This window comes from Chelonoidis abingdonii, chromosome 3 (genome assembly GCF_003597395.2).
Source record: "Chelonoidis abingdonii isolate Lonesome George chromosome 3, CheloAbing_2.0, whole genome shotgun sequence".
NCBI classification, from domain to species: Eukaryota; Metazoa; Chordata; order Testudines; family Testudinidae; genus Chelonoidis; species Chelonoidis abingdonii.
This window is the reverse complement of record NC_133771.1, coordinates 186,031,035-186,046,534: the sequence shown is the minus strand read 5'-3', so window position 1 is coordinate 186,046,534 and position 15,500 is coordinate 186,031,035.

The window sequence follows — 15,500 nt, the reverse complement described above, 5'->3', positions numbered from 1 at the left end:
ACTTAACAGCAGGCTTGAGGCAAGGCAGCAAGGTGGTTGCAATTTCTGCCTACTAGCTTCCTGAAAAGTTTGGCTGGGCTGGCACATGTGATATTAAGTTCAAGGACTCTAGAGATGGAAGAAGAGCTTGTGGATCACCAGCTAAATATGAGTCAACAGTGTAACACTATTGCAAACAAAGCAAACATCATTCTGGGATGCATTAGCAGGAGTGTTGTAAGCAAGCCACAAGAAGCAATTCTTTTGCTGTACTCCATACTGATTAGGCGTCAACTGGAGTACTGTGTCCAGTTCTGAGTGCCACATTTCAGGAAAGATGTGGACAAATTGGAGAGAGTCCAGAGAAGAGGAACAAAAACGATTAAAGGTCTAGAAAACATGATCTATGAGGGAAGATTGAAAAAAATGAGGAGGGACCCGATAACAGTTTTCAAGTGCTGTGACTGTGGCTGCACTGAGATTGCTCAAAATCTGGGCAAACTGCAAAGAATGTGGCAGATATTCCCCAACACAGGTGTTTATTCTAATAATTAGATTCACCAAACCAGCAACAAAACAGCTTCTACAATACCTTCCTGGTTACCCAGAAACCAGAAATACAGTTCCCTTTAAGCAATCCAGCCCTGGGCTCCCACCCACACAGCCAACTTAAATATGATGAGGATTACTGAAAATCTTGCTCATCATATAAAAAATTCTACCAATCCCAAAGGATTGGACACATTACCTACCAAGTTAATGAATATTTCAGATCTTACCCAAATACATGCTTACAGCCAATTCTTATTAACTAAATTAAGATGTACTAAAAAAGAAAGAGTATGGTTAAAAGATCATTATACATACAGACATGAATACCGTTCTTAGGTCAGTTTCATAGTAGAGAAGGTGAGCTTTAGAGTTGTAAAGAGTCCTTTCCAGCATCAGTTCATCAAGTTATAGTCCAATGGCTAATATCAGGATGATCCAGAATGGAACTGGAAGCTCAGTCTTGTGACTCAAACTTCCCCTGATGAAGTTTAAGCAGATCTGAGGTAACAGAATCAGGGCCCAAGAGTTCTTTTGATAGTTCTATGGCAGCCTTTTGACAGCATGCTGTCCTTGGGTGAACAATAGGCAATCATCGTGGCTTGAAGTAAGACCTACTTCCTAAACACCACCCGTAATTAGCTACATGGATTGTCATGAGGCCACTGCCCATCTCCCACCATTTACAGGTAATTTATTACATACTTTGAAGAGCAATGAAGACAATGCTATTACTACATTCACAGTTCATCTAAATGTCACTATTTCCTTTTGATCTTTGAATCACTAGAACATAGTGACAGACAGGAACTGTCTGGTTACATTATTAACCTCTAACAAGATATAGGTAAACATAGACTACTACAATCACTACCTTCGTCCAATTCTTTAACAATACAAGTCTACATTGCAAAGCTCTAGTCTATCTAACATGGCTTTGCTATCTATTTAGAAGGAATTGCCCTAATTACTATTTATATACTTTCCTAATATGTCTTTAACGGTAGAATTTGGGTCATTTAGCCTGCAAGTTGCTTAACCCTTTCTGGCCCTGTGTCACTAGTACATAAAAGGTTATTACAAGGAGGAGGGAGAAAAATTGTTCTCTTTAACCACTGAGGATAGAATAAGAAGCAATGGGCTTAAATTGCAGCAAGGGTAGTTTATGTTGGACATTAGGAAAAACTTCCTAACTGTCAGGGTAGTTAAGCTCTAGAATAAATTGTCTAGAAAGGTTGTGGAATCTCCGTCATTTAATATTTTTAAGAGCAGGTTAGGCAAACACCTGTCAGGGATAGTCTAGATAATACTTAGTCCTGCCTTGAGTGCAGGGGACTGGACTAGAAAACTTCTTGAGGTCTCGTCTAGTCCTATGATTCTTAGATCCATTCAGGGGGCTGGAAAAGTCTGGAAAAGTGGCCTCCAAATTTTGGTGGATCTGGGCCCTACTTAGCACACCCTGATGCTAACAAAATATTTGCATAGTCTGTGAAAAACATTAAAATTAACAGCACGGTGCAAAAAGTTGCCTAATAAATATAGTTCACAACTCTCACGTTCCCTGTCACCCTTACTTACCTTGCCCTATGAGAAAGGAAGAAAGCTACTGCTACTGTAACAATTACAGACTACTGGATTACTTTTTGTAGTAGTCTATGCAGCCAAACTGAGTGGAATGGGTCACACAAACCCTGTTATTCCACATGTCAGTTAACCAACATCTTCAGGTATCTGAAGTGCAGTCACAAGCCCCAATGTCCATATATAGTTCCTATAGATCTCAGTTATCAAATCCCTGAATTGTCTGAATATTTCAGATGTCCTCCAAAACCTTCAGAAATCTGAGCTATACAGTGTGTATAATACCAGAGAAGGCTTGCATTGTATTAATCAGAGGGTTACTGAAAACAGCAGTAACCTTGAGAACCAAAGAAATCAGAGACAGCGAGAACTCCAGAAAATCAAGGACAATTGCTAATTAGTGAATCAAATGCTGAATGGAGGCCTATGTATGACTTGCATGGACCTAGGATCACACTCAGTTAAAATTAAAAATGCTTATTGTTACACAGTTTGTTTGATAAAGATGCTGTATGTGGCAACAAGAAATTTGACATATATTTAAGACAGATTCTCAGCAGATGTGAGTATAGTTCCGTTAAAGTCAACAGAGCTACATCTGTTTATGCCAGACGAAGAACTGGGCCTACCAAAGAACGATTTTTCAAAAATTCTCTGTCTTTGTTAACATGGCATATTATTAAGGCTAAGATTTTGTCATGGTTATTTTTAGTATAGGCCACAGACAGGTCATGGGCAATAAACAAAAATTCACAGAAACCGTGACAAGTCTGTGACTTTTGCTGCTGCTGCTCCATGGTTTCTCCTGCCACCCTGGTGGCTAACTGCTGTGGGGTTCCCTTCTCCCCCTTGTGAGGCTGTGGCCCATCACTGGAACCCTGAGGAGGGCCCCCTGAGGCAGGGCCCCCTGAGGCAGGGCCAGCTCCAGGATTTTTGCCACCTCAAGCGGCAGGAAAAGAAAAAAAGGCGCAATCGTGATCAGTGGCAGATCTACTGCGCCGCATTCTTCTTCAGCAGCAGGTCCTTCCCTCTGAGAGGGACCAAGGCACCTGCTGCCAAATTGCCGCCGAAGAGCCCAATGTGCCGCCCCTTCCCCTTGGCCACCACAAGCACCTGCTTGCTGAGCTGGTGCCTAGAGCCGGCCCTGCCCTGAGGAGGTGGTTGCCCATCGCTGGAAGTCTGCCAGGGCTCCGTTTGGGTAGGATTTTTCAAGTGTTCAGCAATGGCCTAACTCTGCTCCCATGGACTTCAGTAGCAATTTTATCTTTGACTTTAGTGGGAGCACTTAGGCCAACATTGAGTGCTTTTGAAAATCGCAGCCTACATGTATGTTGGAAACTGTGGATTTTAATGACTTCACTATTGTTACTCGATTTTATAAATTGCTCAGGTACTGCAGTGATGGGCAGTGATATAAAACACAGATTAGATTAGACTAGATTAGATTAGATTAGATACATAGAGTTCAAGAGCCTACCCCCGTTTTCCTCACTATTCCATTCACTCGTATAAAAAAATTATAAGGCTTGATTTTTAAAGCACCCAAAAACTCCATCACTGGCCATGTGAGCCATGGGTTCTCTCAGCAGCTCTGAAAATCCAGAAAGTAGATAGTGGTTGAGTACATATACATATAACTTAAAAAAATCTCCATACCCTGGAAATTGGTACTATTTAAAGTCTGCCCTCCCTATTTACAATTTACAGCAAAGTTCTCTGCAAAGTGTTAATTTTCTTCACATAATTCTGGCTCTAGCTCTATTTGTGTTCCTTCATAATGGATTAATGTATGTACCAAGGACTAAGAACTAAACTAAAAAATAAATTATGAGCCCTGTGCTAATGAAAATGGGAGCGTCCTGCTAAATAGCCAGAACACACACACAAACATATATATATGCAGAGAGATTTTTGTATGCACAATTTAGCTCAGGGAGTATTCTCATTACCAAAGTATAAACGCTTGAAAAAAGAGGGTGACAAATGGAAATATCTATCAGTCATGTTAGCCAGACATGTGCAAATGGCACTATTAATACTCCCAATACAGAGATAATGTTAATATACAGGATTAGGGAATAACAAACACCATTAAGCTCTGGACTCAAAGTGAGAAAGCATTTTAGCGGATGGAAGATGGAGTAATCTTCTATTATGCTGCTTATTGTCAGTCCTTACTGTGTACTATTATCAGAGATAATATGAATATTATGTTGCACCTAATCAGTCTTCAGCCATGTTACACAGAAAGCATGATGGTATTCACTGTCATACTTTCTCTTACATGACACCAATCTGTCACTTATTATTTTCCTGATGTCCTTTCAAGCTGCCTTTCCCAGCATTCTTTATTCTTAGAATACTGTATGCATGTTTGCTGGTAGAATCTTCTTACTAGTCAGAGAGAACCAGATCAGTCAAAACAGGTTACTGCTTAATACATAGTTGCACACTACTACAAGCTGAAAAGTACTGTGGATACTGATTTGAGAGGGACATTGGCATGTACTGAAAGAAAGGAGGAAACAGCTCTAAAGGGGCCATAATTAAAAAACTACTGCATGCTGTACAGAATAGCAATACAGTACTTAGCATTTCTTTCGCACTGGGCATATTCAAAACACTACATAAACATTATTAACTAATTAATCCTCACCACACCCTTGTGTGGGATGTATCTAACACTAGCATTTACTTCAGGGGTCAGAAATGATTCTATTATTCCTACCTCAGAATTGGAATATATTGCACAGATGCAAACATAACTAAATAAGGTTTACCATGCAAGGTCATGGTAGAAGAAAGCTATTTTGGCTAAAATAGCTGTACTCAAAGGATGATGAAGTAGCTGGTTTTCTGGACTATGGGATCTCGCTAGTTTTTAAAATCATGTAAATATCCAAGTCTGGCAAGAATGAACTCCTGGATACTTGTGAACATGTTAACGGTTTGCTTCCACAATTAGGGAGGCTGCTTCTACTACCAATATTTTATATTTATATATATAGTGCCTTGTATTCCAAATCAATAAACTACACACCAGCTTTGAAATGCAGACACCTCCAGAATGGAGAATAGCAGCCATTTGTTTTGCCAACCATAGAAAATCCCATGGTGCTTTTTTAGAGAGTCGGTATTTTCCTCAGCGTCCTTGGCCACAATTTCCCATTCTCCTCACACTAGACAATATTTATGAATGGGAATAGGAAATGTAGTCTAAGGACATGGGCAAATACCTGCTCTTTAAAAAGCACATTGCGATCTTCCCAGAGGCGGATTAACAAATTTGCCAGCCCTAGGCCTTCAGAAAATTGCCGCCTCACCCTCCAGCTCACTTCCGCTCCCCCGCGGCAAGCCTGAGCGTGGGGGGGAGAAGGGGAGTTGTGGCACACTCGGCGGATAGCGGAGGTGGAGTGATGGTGAGCTGGGGCAGGGAGCGGCAGGTCACCTCTGCTATCCCCTGAGCACGCCGCTACTCGCTTCTCCCTCCCACCCTCCCTCCCAGCGCTTTCACGCAGCAAGCCTGGGAGGGAGCAGGGAGAAGGGGAGTTGTGGCGCACTTGGGAGATGGCAGTGGTGGAGCGGAGGTGAGCTGGTTCCAAGCCCCCCCAGGTGACTCCCCGCACCTGCAGGCTCCAGCTCACCTCTGCTTCGTCTCCTCCGAGTGCCGCTACATGCTTCTCCCTCCCTCCCAGCGCTTTCGCGCAGCAAGCCTGGGAGGGAGGTGGCAGGAGGGAAGCGCAGTGCGCCTGGGGGAGGAGGTGGGCTGGGGATTTGGGGAAGGGGTGGAGTTGGGGAGGAGGTGTGATCAAATTTGCCGCCCCTGCAAATTTGCCACCCTAGGCCTGGGCCTTGTTGGGATAGGTGATAATATGCCACTGGATCTTCCATGATGGTGCACATTGGGATCTTCCATGACAGGTATCAATTGAAAGACTCCCATGCGAAAACTGTATGGTATGTGATTCATTTTCCACTGAAGGATGGAGACCTTGTTGACATTTTCATCTGTGTTTGGAGAGAAGAATTCAGTCATTTCTCTTGGTTGTGTACCTTGCCACAATTACTGATGTCTCTTTGACACTTGATTGGATTCTTGTACTTGCTCAGAAGTAGAATTGGCTGGGGAACAACAATTCCATTGTGTGACTTCTTTTTTGTTTCTACATTTGTTTTTTGTTCCACATTGGAATGAACATTTTCATGAAAGAGAATTGTGTCAACCTGTCCATTTTTGGATAGAAATGATCAGGTTTTTTATTCTTCTCTCTCTCTCTCTCTCATCAGAGGCAATCAGCTATTCCACCGTACACCTCAGAAACCTTCCCGTTGAAGATTCTGCTGAAATCAATGTCTCCACAAAATGTTTCAGCTTTGCCACAACAGCATTTTTGATAAAAGTATATTTAGTCAAAATGTTCCAACCAGCTGTACTCAGAAGCTATAGCTGTTGTGGCTTGTATTGGCCAGAATGCTTAGTAGAGTTGAGAGTATGTTACACCAATGCTCAATAGACTTTCCTATTTGCTTTCAGGTGTAATTCAAGCTGGCAGTATTAAGGTTTAGCTCCCTAAAACCACTTTTACACCTGTGACAGTGGCACTGACATTGGCTGATATGCTTTTAGTAACATTACTAAGATTCAATACTTAAGGGCCATTTTCAGTGGAAGGCTCTCAAATGCTGGAATCTGTTCCTTCTTTGCTCCAACACAGCAGGAGTGTGTTAACCTTCAGGGCACGGTGCAAAGCCCAGCTTTTTATTCAGAATTTTACCTGTGGGATGAGGGGGGAGTTACATTTATTCCAATATTTGTTATGGGGCGAGTTTGTATTAAGCAACATTAAACTATGTTCCTTATCAGAGCAATTACAGATTACTACGACTATTAGTCTCTGTGCATGCTCAAGGTAGTATTTTTTAAATGAAAATAAATAAATAGAAACACTAGGGTTAAAAAAAAAGGCAATTAAGCATTTAAAAATTGTCTTTTCTCCTGTGTGTTTTCCTTTGCTTTAATGACCAGCTGTGCACACATGTGGTGCACACTTAACCTGACTGCACTGCCAACTGTACAAATGTCATATAAATAGAGCATAAAGGCAACCAGTAAGTAATCTTTTTGTTTGCCCTTTCTAACTTTTCTTTCTAGTTACCCTGGTGAAAAGGATAAAATGTGTGTGACTAATCAACAGAAGTGGTTTAGGGAATAGAGCACACCACCAACTAGAAACTGAAGGCAGAAGACTACATTCTGCCCTGCTGCACTGAGGTCAATGGGGTTGCACAGATATAAATGACAATAGAATTTTCCCCACTGTGTTTAACCTGATGCTGTTTGTGCAGCTGTAATACAACAAAGATTAATTGGCTTTTGTGTCAAGCACTGAAATAGTTCATACTTTAGAACAATCAGAAAGGTTCAAAGTTCCTAGCCTCCCTTTTCACATGGCAGCCAATCTTGCAAGCAGTCCCTGCACCTTCATAGAGCCCTGATGACTTCAAGTGTCTTGTCCAAAAGAAAGCGCAGTGAAACCAAACACTTTACTGGTCTGGTTCATCTAGTAGAGTATTAGAAAGCAGGACCAGACTTGTCCTGCAGTCTCTAGTTGAGCAAAATCACTGTGAGTTTTGCCTCAGTAAGGAATCCAGAATCAAAGTCAGTGTTCTCAACCTGCAGCTCCATCAGCACACAGCTGGGGCCCATGTGGTAGGCTCAGGGCCATATATAAGGCAGGACAGGCAGGGCATCTGTCCCAGGCACAGAGCCAGGGGAGAGGGGAAATGGGGTGGTGCAGGATCAGGCCCAGTATTAGCCCCCAGCAGGCTTGGGCCCATCAGTGTCAGCTCCATCCCCCAGCAGCATCGGCAGGAGACCAGGGTGCTCAGCCTCCCACCCCCAACGGGTTTGTGGTGACCTTGGCTGAAGCAGGCTCCCCAGCATTGGTATCGCAGGGCAGGGTGCATGGCTGAGCTACCTGCAGCCAAGGTGGGAGACCAGCAGGCACTGGGAGGAGGGTGCAGGTGGATGGGGCATGGGGATGAAGATGCAATTGGTGCATGGGAGACAGACTCTGGGTGGGCTACTGGTGGCTTGGGGCAGTCCCTGGATGGAGGGGGCTCCATACTGGGGCACAATCCCCAGATGAGGGCAATCTTTAAGGGGGTTGGGTTCTGAACTGGGGGGCAGTCCCTAGGTGAGGGACTGGGTGCTGGAGAGAGCAGTTCCTGGGAAGTTGTTCTGCCCTGGACAGGGCATCCTGTCTATGCAGGGCAGACACGTGTGCTAGCCCAGTGCTGGGAGGTCTGAATGCTGGGAGGACAGTCCAGGAGGGTTGTGTGATGGGGGCATTCCCTGGCCAGGGGCAGTTTGGGAAGAGGCTGGGTGCATGGGAGGCAGCCCTTGGCTGGAGGTCTGGGTGCATGGGTGGGGGGCTGCGGTGGGCAATCCCTGGCTGAGGGTTTATCCTGCACCAGGCAGGGCTCCCCATCTTTGCAGGCAGGATCTGTAGCTGTGCTCTCTGGGCACTCAGCCCAGCTGTGCTGCCAACAGCAGCATGGAAGTGAGAGTGGCAATATGCCATGCCATCCTTAGAGTAAATTAATTAATTTTAACAGTTAATGTTTTGACTTATTTTGCTAATTTAAAATACTCTGGTAGACATTTACCACTGTTGAACTGAAAGGTACTACATCGATTTGAATGGCAGTGTTGTCATATAACAAATACAAAACTTTTTTTTTCTAGCCACCAGGGTCCCAGCGGAAAAGAGACTTTAGTCTGCACTGCTGGCCGGGCCGTTAAACGTCCAGTCAGTGGTGTGGCGGGGCTAAGGCAGGCTCCCTGACTGCCCTGGCTCTGCATGGTTCCTGAGAGCAGCCATCATATCTGGTTCCTAGGCACAGGGGCAATCATGGGGCTCTGCGTGCTGCCTCTGCCCCGAGTGCAGGCTCTGCAGCTCCCATTGGCCAGGAATCACAGCCAATGGGAGCTGCAGGCGTGGGCAGCACACAGAGCCCACTGGCCGCGTCTGTGCCTAGCAACTGCAGGGACATGCCGGCTGGCTGGAGCCTTCACCCCGAACCCTCTCCTGCACCCTAATTCCCTCCCAGAGCCTTCACTTCCTCCTCCACCCCAACCCCCCCACACCACAACCCCCTGAGCCCCCTCCTGCACCCCTTCCCACACCTCAACTCCTCTGCCCCAGCCCAGAGTCCTCTCCTGCACCCCAAACCCCTCATCCCTGCCCCCACCCCAGAGTCCACATCCCCAGCCAGAGTTCTCATCCCCTACCATACACCAACGTCCTGCTCCAGCCTGATGAATGTGAGTGACGGTGGGGGAGAGCAAGTGACAGAGGGAGGGTGGATGAAGTGAGTGGAGATGGTGCCTTAGAGAAGGTGCAGGGCAGGAGAGGGGCCTTGGGGAAGGGGCCTGGCAAGGGTGTTCAGTTTTGCGTGATTAGAAAGTTGGCAACCCTAATTTTATTTATATATTGTGTGGATGCAGCCCATATAACACAGAGCTGCATATGAGGCCTACAATGCTAAATAGGCTCAGAACGATGGATCAAACCCTTTTCAGGCTCCAGTGCTGCAAGTGGCTCTATACTGGTGGACCTCTAAAATCTAGACATTATTTAAGGAATTAAGGTTGACAGTGGGCCTTGTGAAGAAGTGTAGTCCCCTTTAAGGGACATGCTGGAGCCTACAACCAAAAGAGCCTGGGTGTAATCAAGGAAACCCCTCTCCCACCCTAAGCTGGGTCTATCTAAACAGGAAGAGGAAGTGGATTAAGAGAGGGTGTTAATAGCTATGTAGGTTGCCTGGTCCGCTTTGTCTCCTCCAGTGGGACTAGCCTGGGTGAGCCCAGAGATTTTTGCTTGCTGCCTCTCAGTTTAGGAGCTCTGAACTAGGGCTCTGAGGTCAGGACCTTATGAATGCTAAGATTGCTCCTTCTCTGAGACCTGCTTAAAGAGGACATTGTTTTGTTTTGGCTTTCCCTTTACATGCCTTTAATCAGAAGACATGTTTTTAAAGTGTCTTTGTTCTTAGCTAAGAAACTTGCAAGCTCTGATTTTTTTTTGATGGTTTTTTTATTTTCTTGCCTGGCTGACTTCCTTTTCCTAAAATCTTCATTTGTCTAAAACAACTAATTTTTAAAAAGAAAAGAGCAAAGGAGCTTGCTGGTGCAGTTCCCTTTTCCCCTGTCATGATGCCATGCAAGTTTATGCTAAAGTGGTCTATCAAATGTCTTATACATAAAAAACATGATGTGTAAGTGAAGAGAGTCTTAGGCCTGAGCATTATAAATACCATGGAAATGGAACTATTACCTCCACAGAAAAATACTCTCTCCAGGACCAGGCTGGGGTTGCTAGAAGGGAACCAAACAGTGAGTGCCTTGCACATACCTAGGCTGTGGAGACTGGGCTTATATTTATTCATGCCTTACATTTCCATGGTGACTTTTTTGTTTCTACTGTTTCCAGACATACAGTGGTTCAACCAAGGGACAAGAATGGGGAGACCTAGGTTCTGTTCCAGTCGTCTCTCTGACTTATGCCCACATTCTGCAGAGGGAGCCACCATGTTGACACTTATGCCTGAGCACAGTTCCATCTACTTCAGCAGAACTCAGCATGGTTTTATAGATCCCTTTGCATGGCTGGTCTGTGACTGTGGTGAGACATTTTACCTCTCTGCTGTGGCTTCCACATGTATAAAGTAGGGATATAACAATGCTTATCCACCCTCATACACCATTTTGATTCTAAGATGAAAGACGCTATAAGTGCTTAATTATTAGCATCATGGCACTAGGTAAGGCAGATTTGGTGTGACATTTGTAACTGAAAGCAGTGGATGCTCAGAAGGATATCTGAAATCTATACTCATTTCTGGGTCGTGAGAATTTCATTCAACACCACGACAATGCCATTACTCTGTTAAAAGAGGGGAGGTTGACATTGGGCCAAAAGCTGAGCCTTTTATCATTTTAGCCAAGTGGCAAATAAAATTAGTTTAATGAACCTCAGTTAAGATGAATAATATATAATTACAAACAAATGCAGGTAATCTATCTAGGCAATTAGAAAAAGTGTGATCTTGTAAATCACTCTGCCTGAAACTCATTTTAAAATGATAGAATAAGTGTCTTCCTCCTCACAGACATATTACTGACTGCTAGATTATACTGTCTGCATAATAAATTTAAGTAATCAGCATTATGGTATTCAGGCTATGGCTTTACTGTGTTAAATAGTGCCTAAAGTCCTATTGATCTTGCTATATCACTCATTGTTTTGAGAACACATTACTATTTAGTCATCATTTTGTTTTGAAAGTGTCAGCAACCTTAGATAACTGCACAGGTTTTTTCTCTTTGAGTTACACAGTGGCTCATTACTGGATTTTAACTGCATCTGCAGAATTTTTCGTCTGCAAATTTCCTAGCTAATGTGCATACAGATATTTCTCATAGGTAAAAGAAAGATGCTACAATTATAATACCTTCTTAATCTAGAGATGTGCCATATAATCAACACACTGTATTTTCCTCCTGAATAACTGATGTAGTTCAACTGTCCGTTCATGCATAAGTTATACAGTTAATCACCGTTTTCCCTGGGAATGTTATGACTCTAGTTGTGTCTGAATTGGAGGGAAAAAGCCACTACAAAATACCAGTGATAAATGATAGCACATTACAAGAACCTTATAATAAGCCCTAAGTGTTCACTGAGTGTAATATGCCCAGAACAGTGAGAGGCCTGTATCTCTTATTAGTTACTTTCTTTAATTTTATATGCTGTAATGCTCCCCACTGCCTACTCTAACCATACATCCAGTGCCTTTGCTCCTGGGAATATCTTCTTCAGCTCAAAAATGCCTTGAAGACACTCTTACTAAGACCTTCTCACTGTGTTTTGTTCCTGCTGCTCACCCTTTCAATCGAGGGCCTAATTTTGAATAGTGTTGATCACCCATAGATCCCACTGATGTCAGGTAGAAATTGTGGATGTTCAGTACTTCTGAAAATCCTGCCCCACCTGTCTTATTGCTCTATCCACCCCACCTGTGCATCACCTAAGATTGTTTTGCCTCCTTCCCCTGAACGCTTCCTAGCAGTGTCTACTTACAGGTACACAATCCCAGATCTCTGCTCCCACTGCTTAACTAAACAACCCCATAACCTACACCTACTGGTTGATGAACACACTTTAAGATAGCACTTGTTCACCGATTTGTTTACAATGGGTTGCATGATAGGCCAGGTGGGCCTCCGTTGTTAATTTGTGCTATGACAAATGTTACACATGACTGGAATCGTAGTGATAGCTTTCTAGAGTACAAGATAAAGACACTGCATGTCAGTTTTTACTCTTAACTTCTGCGACGGTGTCTATTTACTTGTGCACTTCTTGCTTTGTGGAGTCATCTCAGTTCTTGAGGCAATACAAATGCAGAACAGTCCCTGCCCTGAACTTGCTTTTCCCTCTGAAGTAAATAGCAAAACGCCAATTAAATTCAATGCAACATAGGAATTGCCTTCAGGGCAAGCACTCTTCTGCATTTGTATTGCACTCTTTGTTGAGGGGTAACTGAGGTCATGGCCTTGCAGGTTACCTTCCCCTTGGAGGAGAAATCTTTTACATGGATTTTGAATATATTCTTAGTACAGCTTGTTTGTTTTACATTATACACACCAGTCCTTGAACAGATATGGTTAGACGCAGCCTGCAGGCAATCCCTTCTTTTGGCAATCTCAGCCAAAATACCAACATCTGGTTCTCAGGGAGTAAGTCTCCCTCAATAACTTTAATTAGATAGGCTGTAGTGTAGACATAGCTTTAGTCTATGTTGGCAAAACCTATGTCACTCGGGGGCGGGCGGGAGTGAATAATCCATCCCTCTGAGTGACATAAATTACACCAACATAAGCATTCGTGTGCACACCGCTATGTTGGTGGGAGAGCTTCTCCTGCCAATGTAGCATATGCTGCTTTCAGAGGTGGGGGGTTTTTATGCCAACAGGAGAACTCTCTCGCTTCAGCATACATCATCTTCACCAGATGTGTATTGGTACAGTTGCATGCTGGACATACAGACATACCTGTGGCAGAGTGTAAACTCCCTCACTGCTTGCCAGAGCTGCCCCAAAGAAACAAGCATCAGAAAACCAACAACATACTTTTTAGTCTAAGACTGAAAACTTGCTTGCACAGCAAGAAAAGAAGCTTGAGGTTTTAATTGTTTTCTGGAACAGGCATCAAAGTAACAAATCAGTAACAAATTAATGCCATCAAAGAAATTAGCAGCATAGCAGAAAAATACCCATCAGACAAAACAATGCTGTCTAAATGTAATTAAAATAAAAATTTTAAGTCTAGATTCAAAAGAACTGGAAGAATTAATTGTACAGATGTCCTACAGGACATGTCTTATTGTTATTTGCTTCTCAAAGCTGGTCCTCCGCTTGTTCATCGAAAGCCCATGGCGGTCCGGGCTGGTTTGTTTACCTGCCGCATCCACAGGTTCGGACAATCGCAGCTCCCACTGGCTGCAGTTCGCTGCTCCAGGCCAATGGGGGCTGTGGGAAGTGGTGAAGGACGAGGGATGTGCTGGCCCCCCTTCCCGTAGCCCCGATAGGCCTGGAGCGGCGAACTGCGGTCAGTGGGACCTGCAATTGGCCAAACCTGCGGACGCTGCAGGTAAACAAACCGGCCAGGACCACCAGGGGCTTTCCTTGAACAACGGTGGCCCGACTTTGAGAAGCACTGATTTAAAGCACACAGCATGTTTTTTTTTCTCATAGTAATAAGAAAAGAGTTCTAATAAATTGGTCCCAAGTGAGCAGTAGAACAATATAATGAAAGGGCCCATGGAATTTGGGAAGAAGTAACATCAGGTGGGCTTTTCCAAATGTGAGTTAGCAGCATAAGCTAGGAATTTTAAATGAGCCTAAGGAGCTAGATGCCCAAATACCATTGAAACTTAATGACATTTGGGTGCCTAACTCTCTTAGGCTCATTTGATCCCACAAACTCTCAATGGAACTTGTATACCTAAATCACTTAAGTGTGTCTGAAAATCCCACACTTAATCTTTGTACTTCAGTTTCACTATCTGCCCAAAGGGGCTGATACTTTTTATTTACATCATACATGTACTGTGAGGCTTAATTTATTTGTAAAGTTCATTGAGATCCCCGAATGGAGGTAATACCAAAAAGCAAAATTTCATCAAAATATGAACTTGAAATCTGGATTTCTGATGAATTCAACAAGAAAAAATTGCAAGATCCGGCAGTCGAGCTGATAAGAGACGTAAATAATAGTTTTCATCCTGCATCACAGTTTAGGAAACTAGGAATCAGAGTTGAGAGTAAATTACTGAAACAGCCACAAAAAAAAATCAATTGTATGCATATTTAGACTCTGAAAGCTCTGATACATCCAGCTAGATAGATATAAGGGCAAATAGCCTCAGAGAAGGTCAACAAAAAAGAATGCATAAGTGATATTCAAAAAGCATATGACTTAATTAAGGCAGCAAACATAAAGAAAATAACAGATCCAGGACCTACAGCTATCTGACAAGTTACTTGGGATAAAGTCCTACTAATAAATAGCCTGACACAACCAATTAAAAGAATTCAAACAAATATTAACAAAGACAGAAAAAATCTTGCTACTGCCTGGTGAAAAAATAAGTGAACAAATCTAATGTGAACTGCTGTCCTGATGTTTCCAAATTACTCTACTGTCATATCTATTATGCTTTAGGATAACTATATATATATGGACATCTGATGCTAGATAGGGGACTAATTTATATGCACATTATTTTAATACGCAGATGGTGTTTATATCCCTGGGATAAACTGCATTTGTCTTTCTGCTTTGACTGCTTCATCTGCACTTTGCCCACTAATTCATCTCTGCTGGAACTACTTCATATTTCAAACCTTTGAACTCCTTTCAGACAATCTGCCACTAAAACTTTTATTTCCACACCAGTGTGGAATTTCAGTTATGATCTTAGTTATCATTTTTCTCCTCCCAAACCATACACAGCTGGGCTCATGATACTATGACAACTTGGAATTTCAAGTGGAGTGATATGAAAAATAGTATCAATAAACATCTTAAAGCATTTCTAAGACTGTTTCCTTCAAAAATGTGGTTAAATCAAAATACAGAATGGTGGGGTTGATTGGCATTTGTTTCAGATGAGCTGTTTGGTGTAATAAGGTCATCTCAAACACAAGTCAGTAAATCCTTTATATCAAATATACAGGACTTAGCAGTTGCACAACACTTTTCACCTGTAACCATTTTACAAAAGAAGGTAGAATTATTATCCCCATTTTATAGATAAGAAACTGA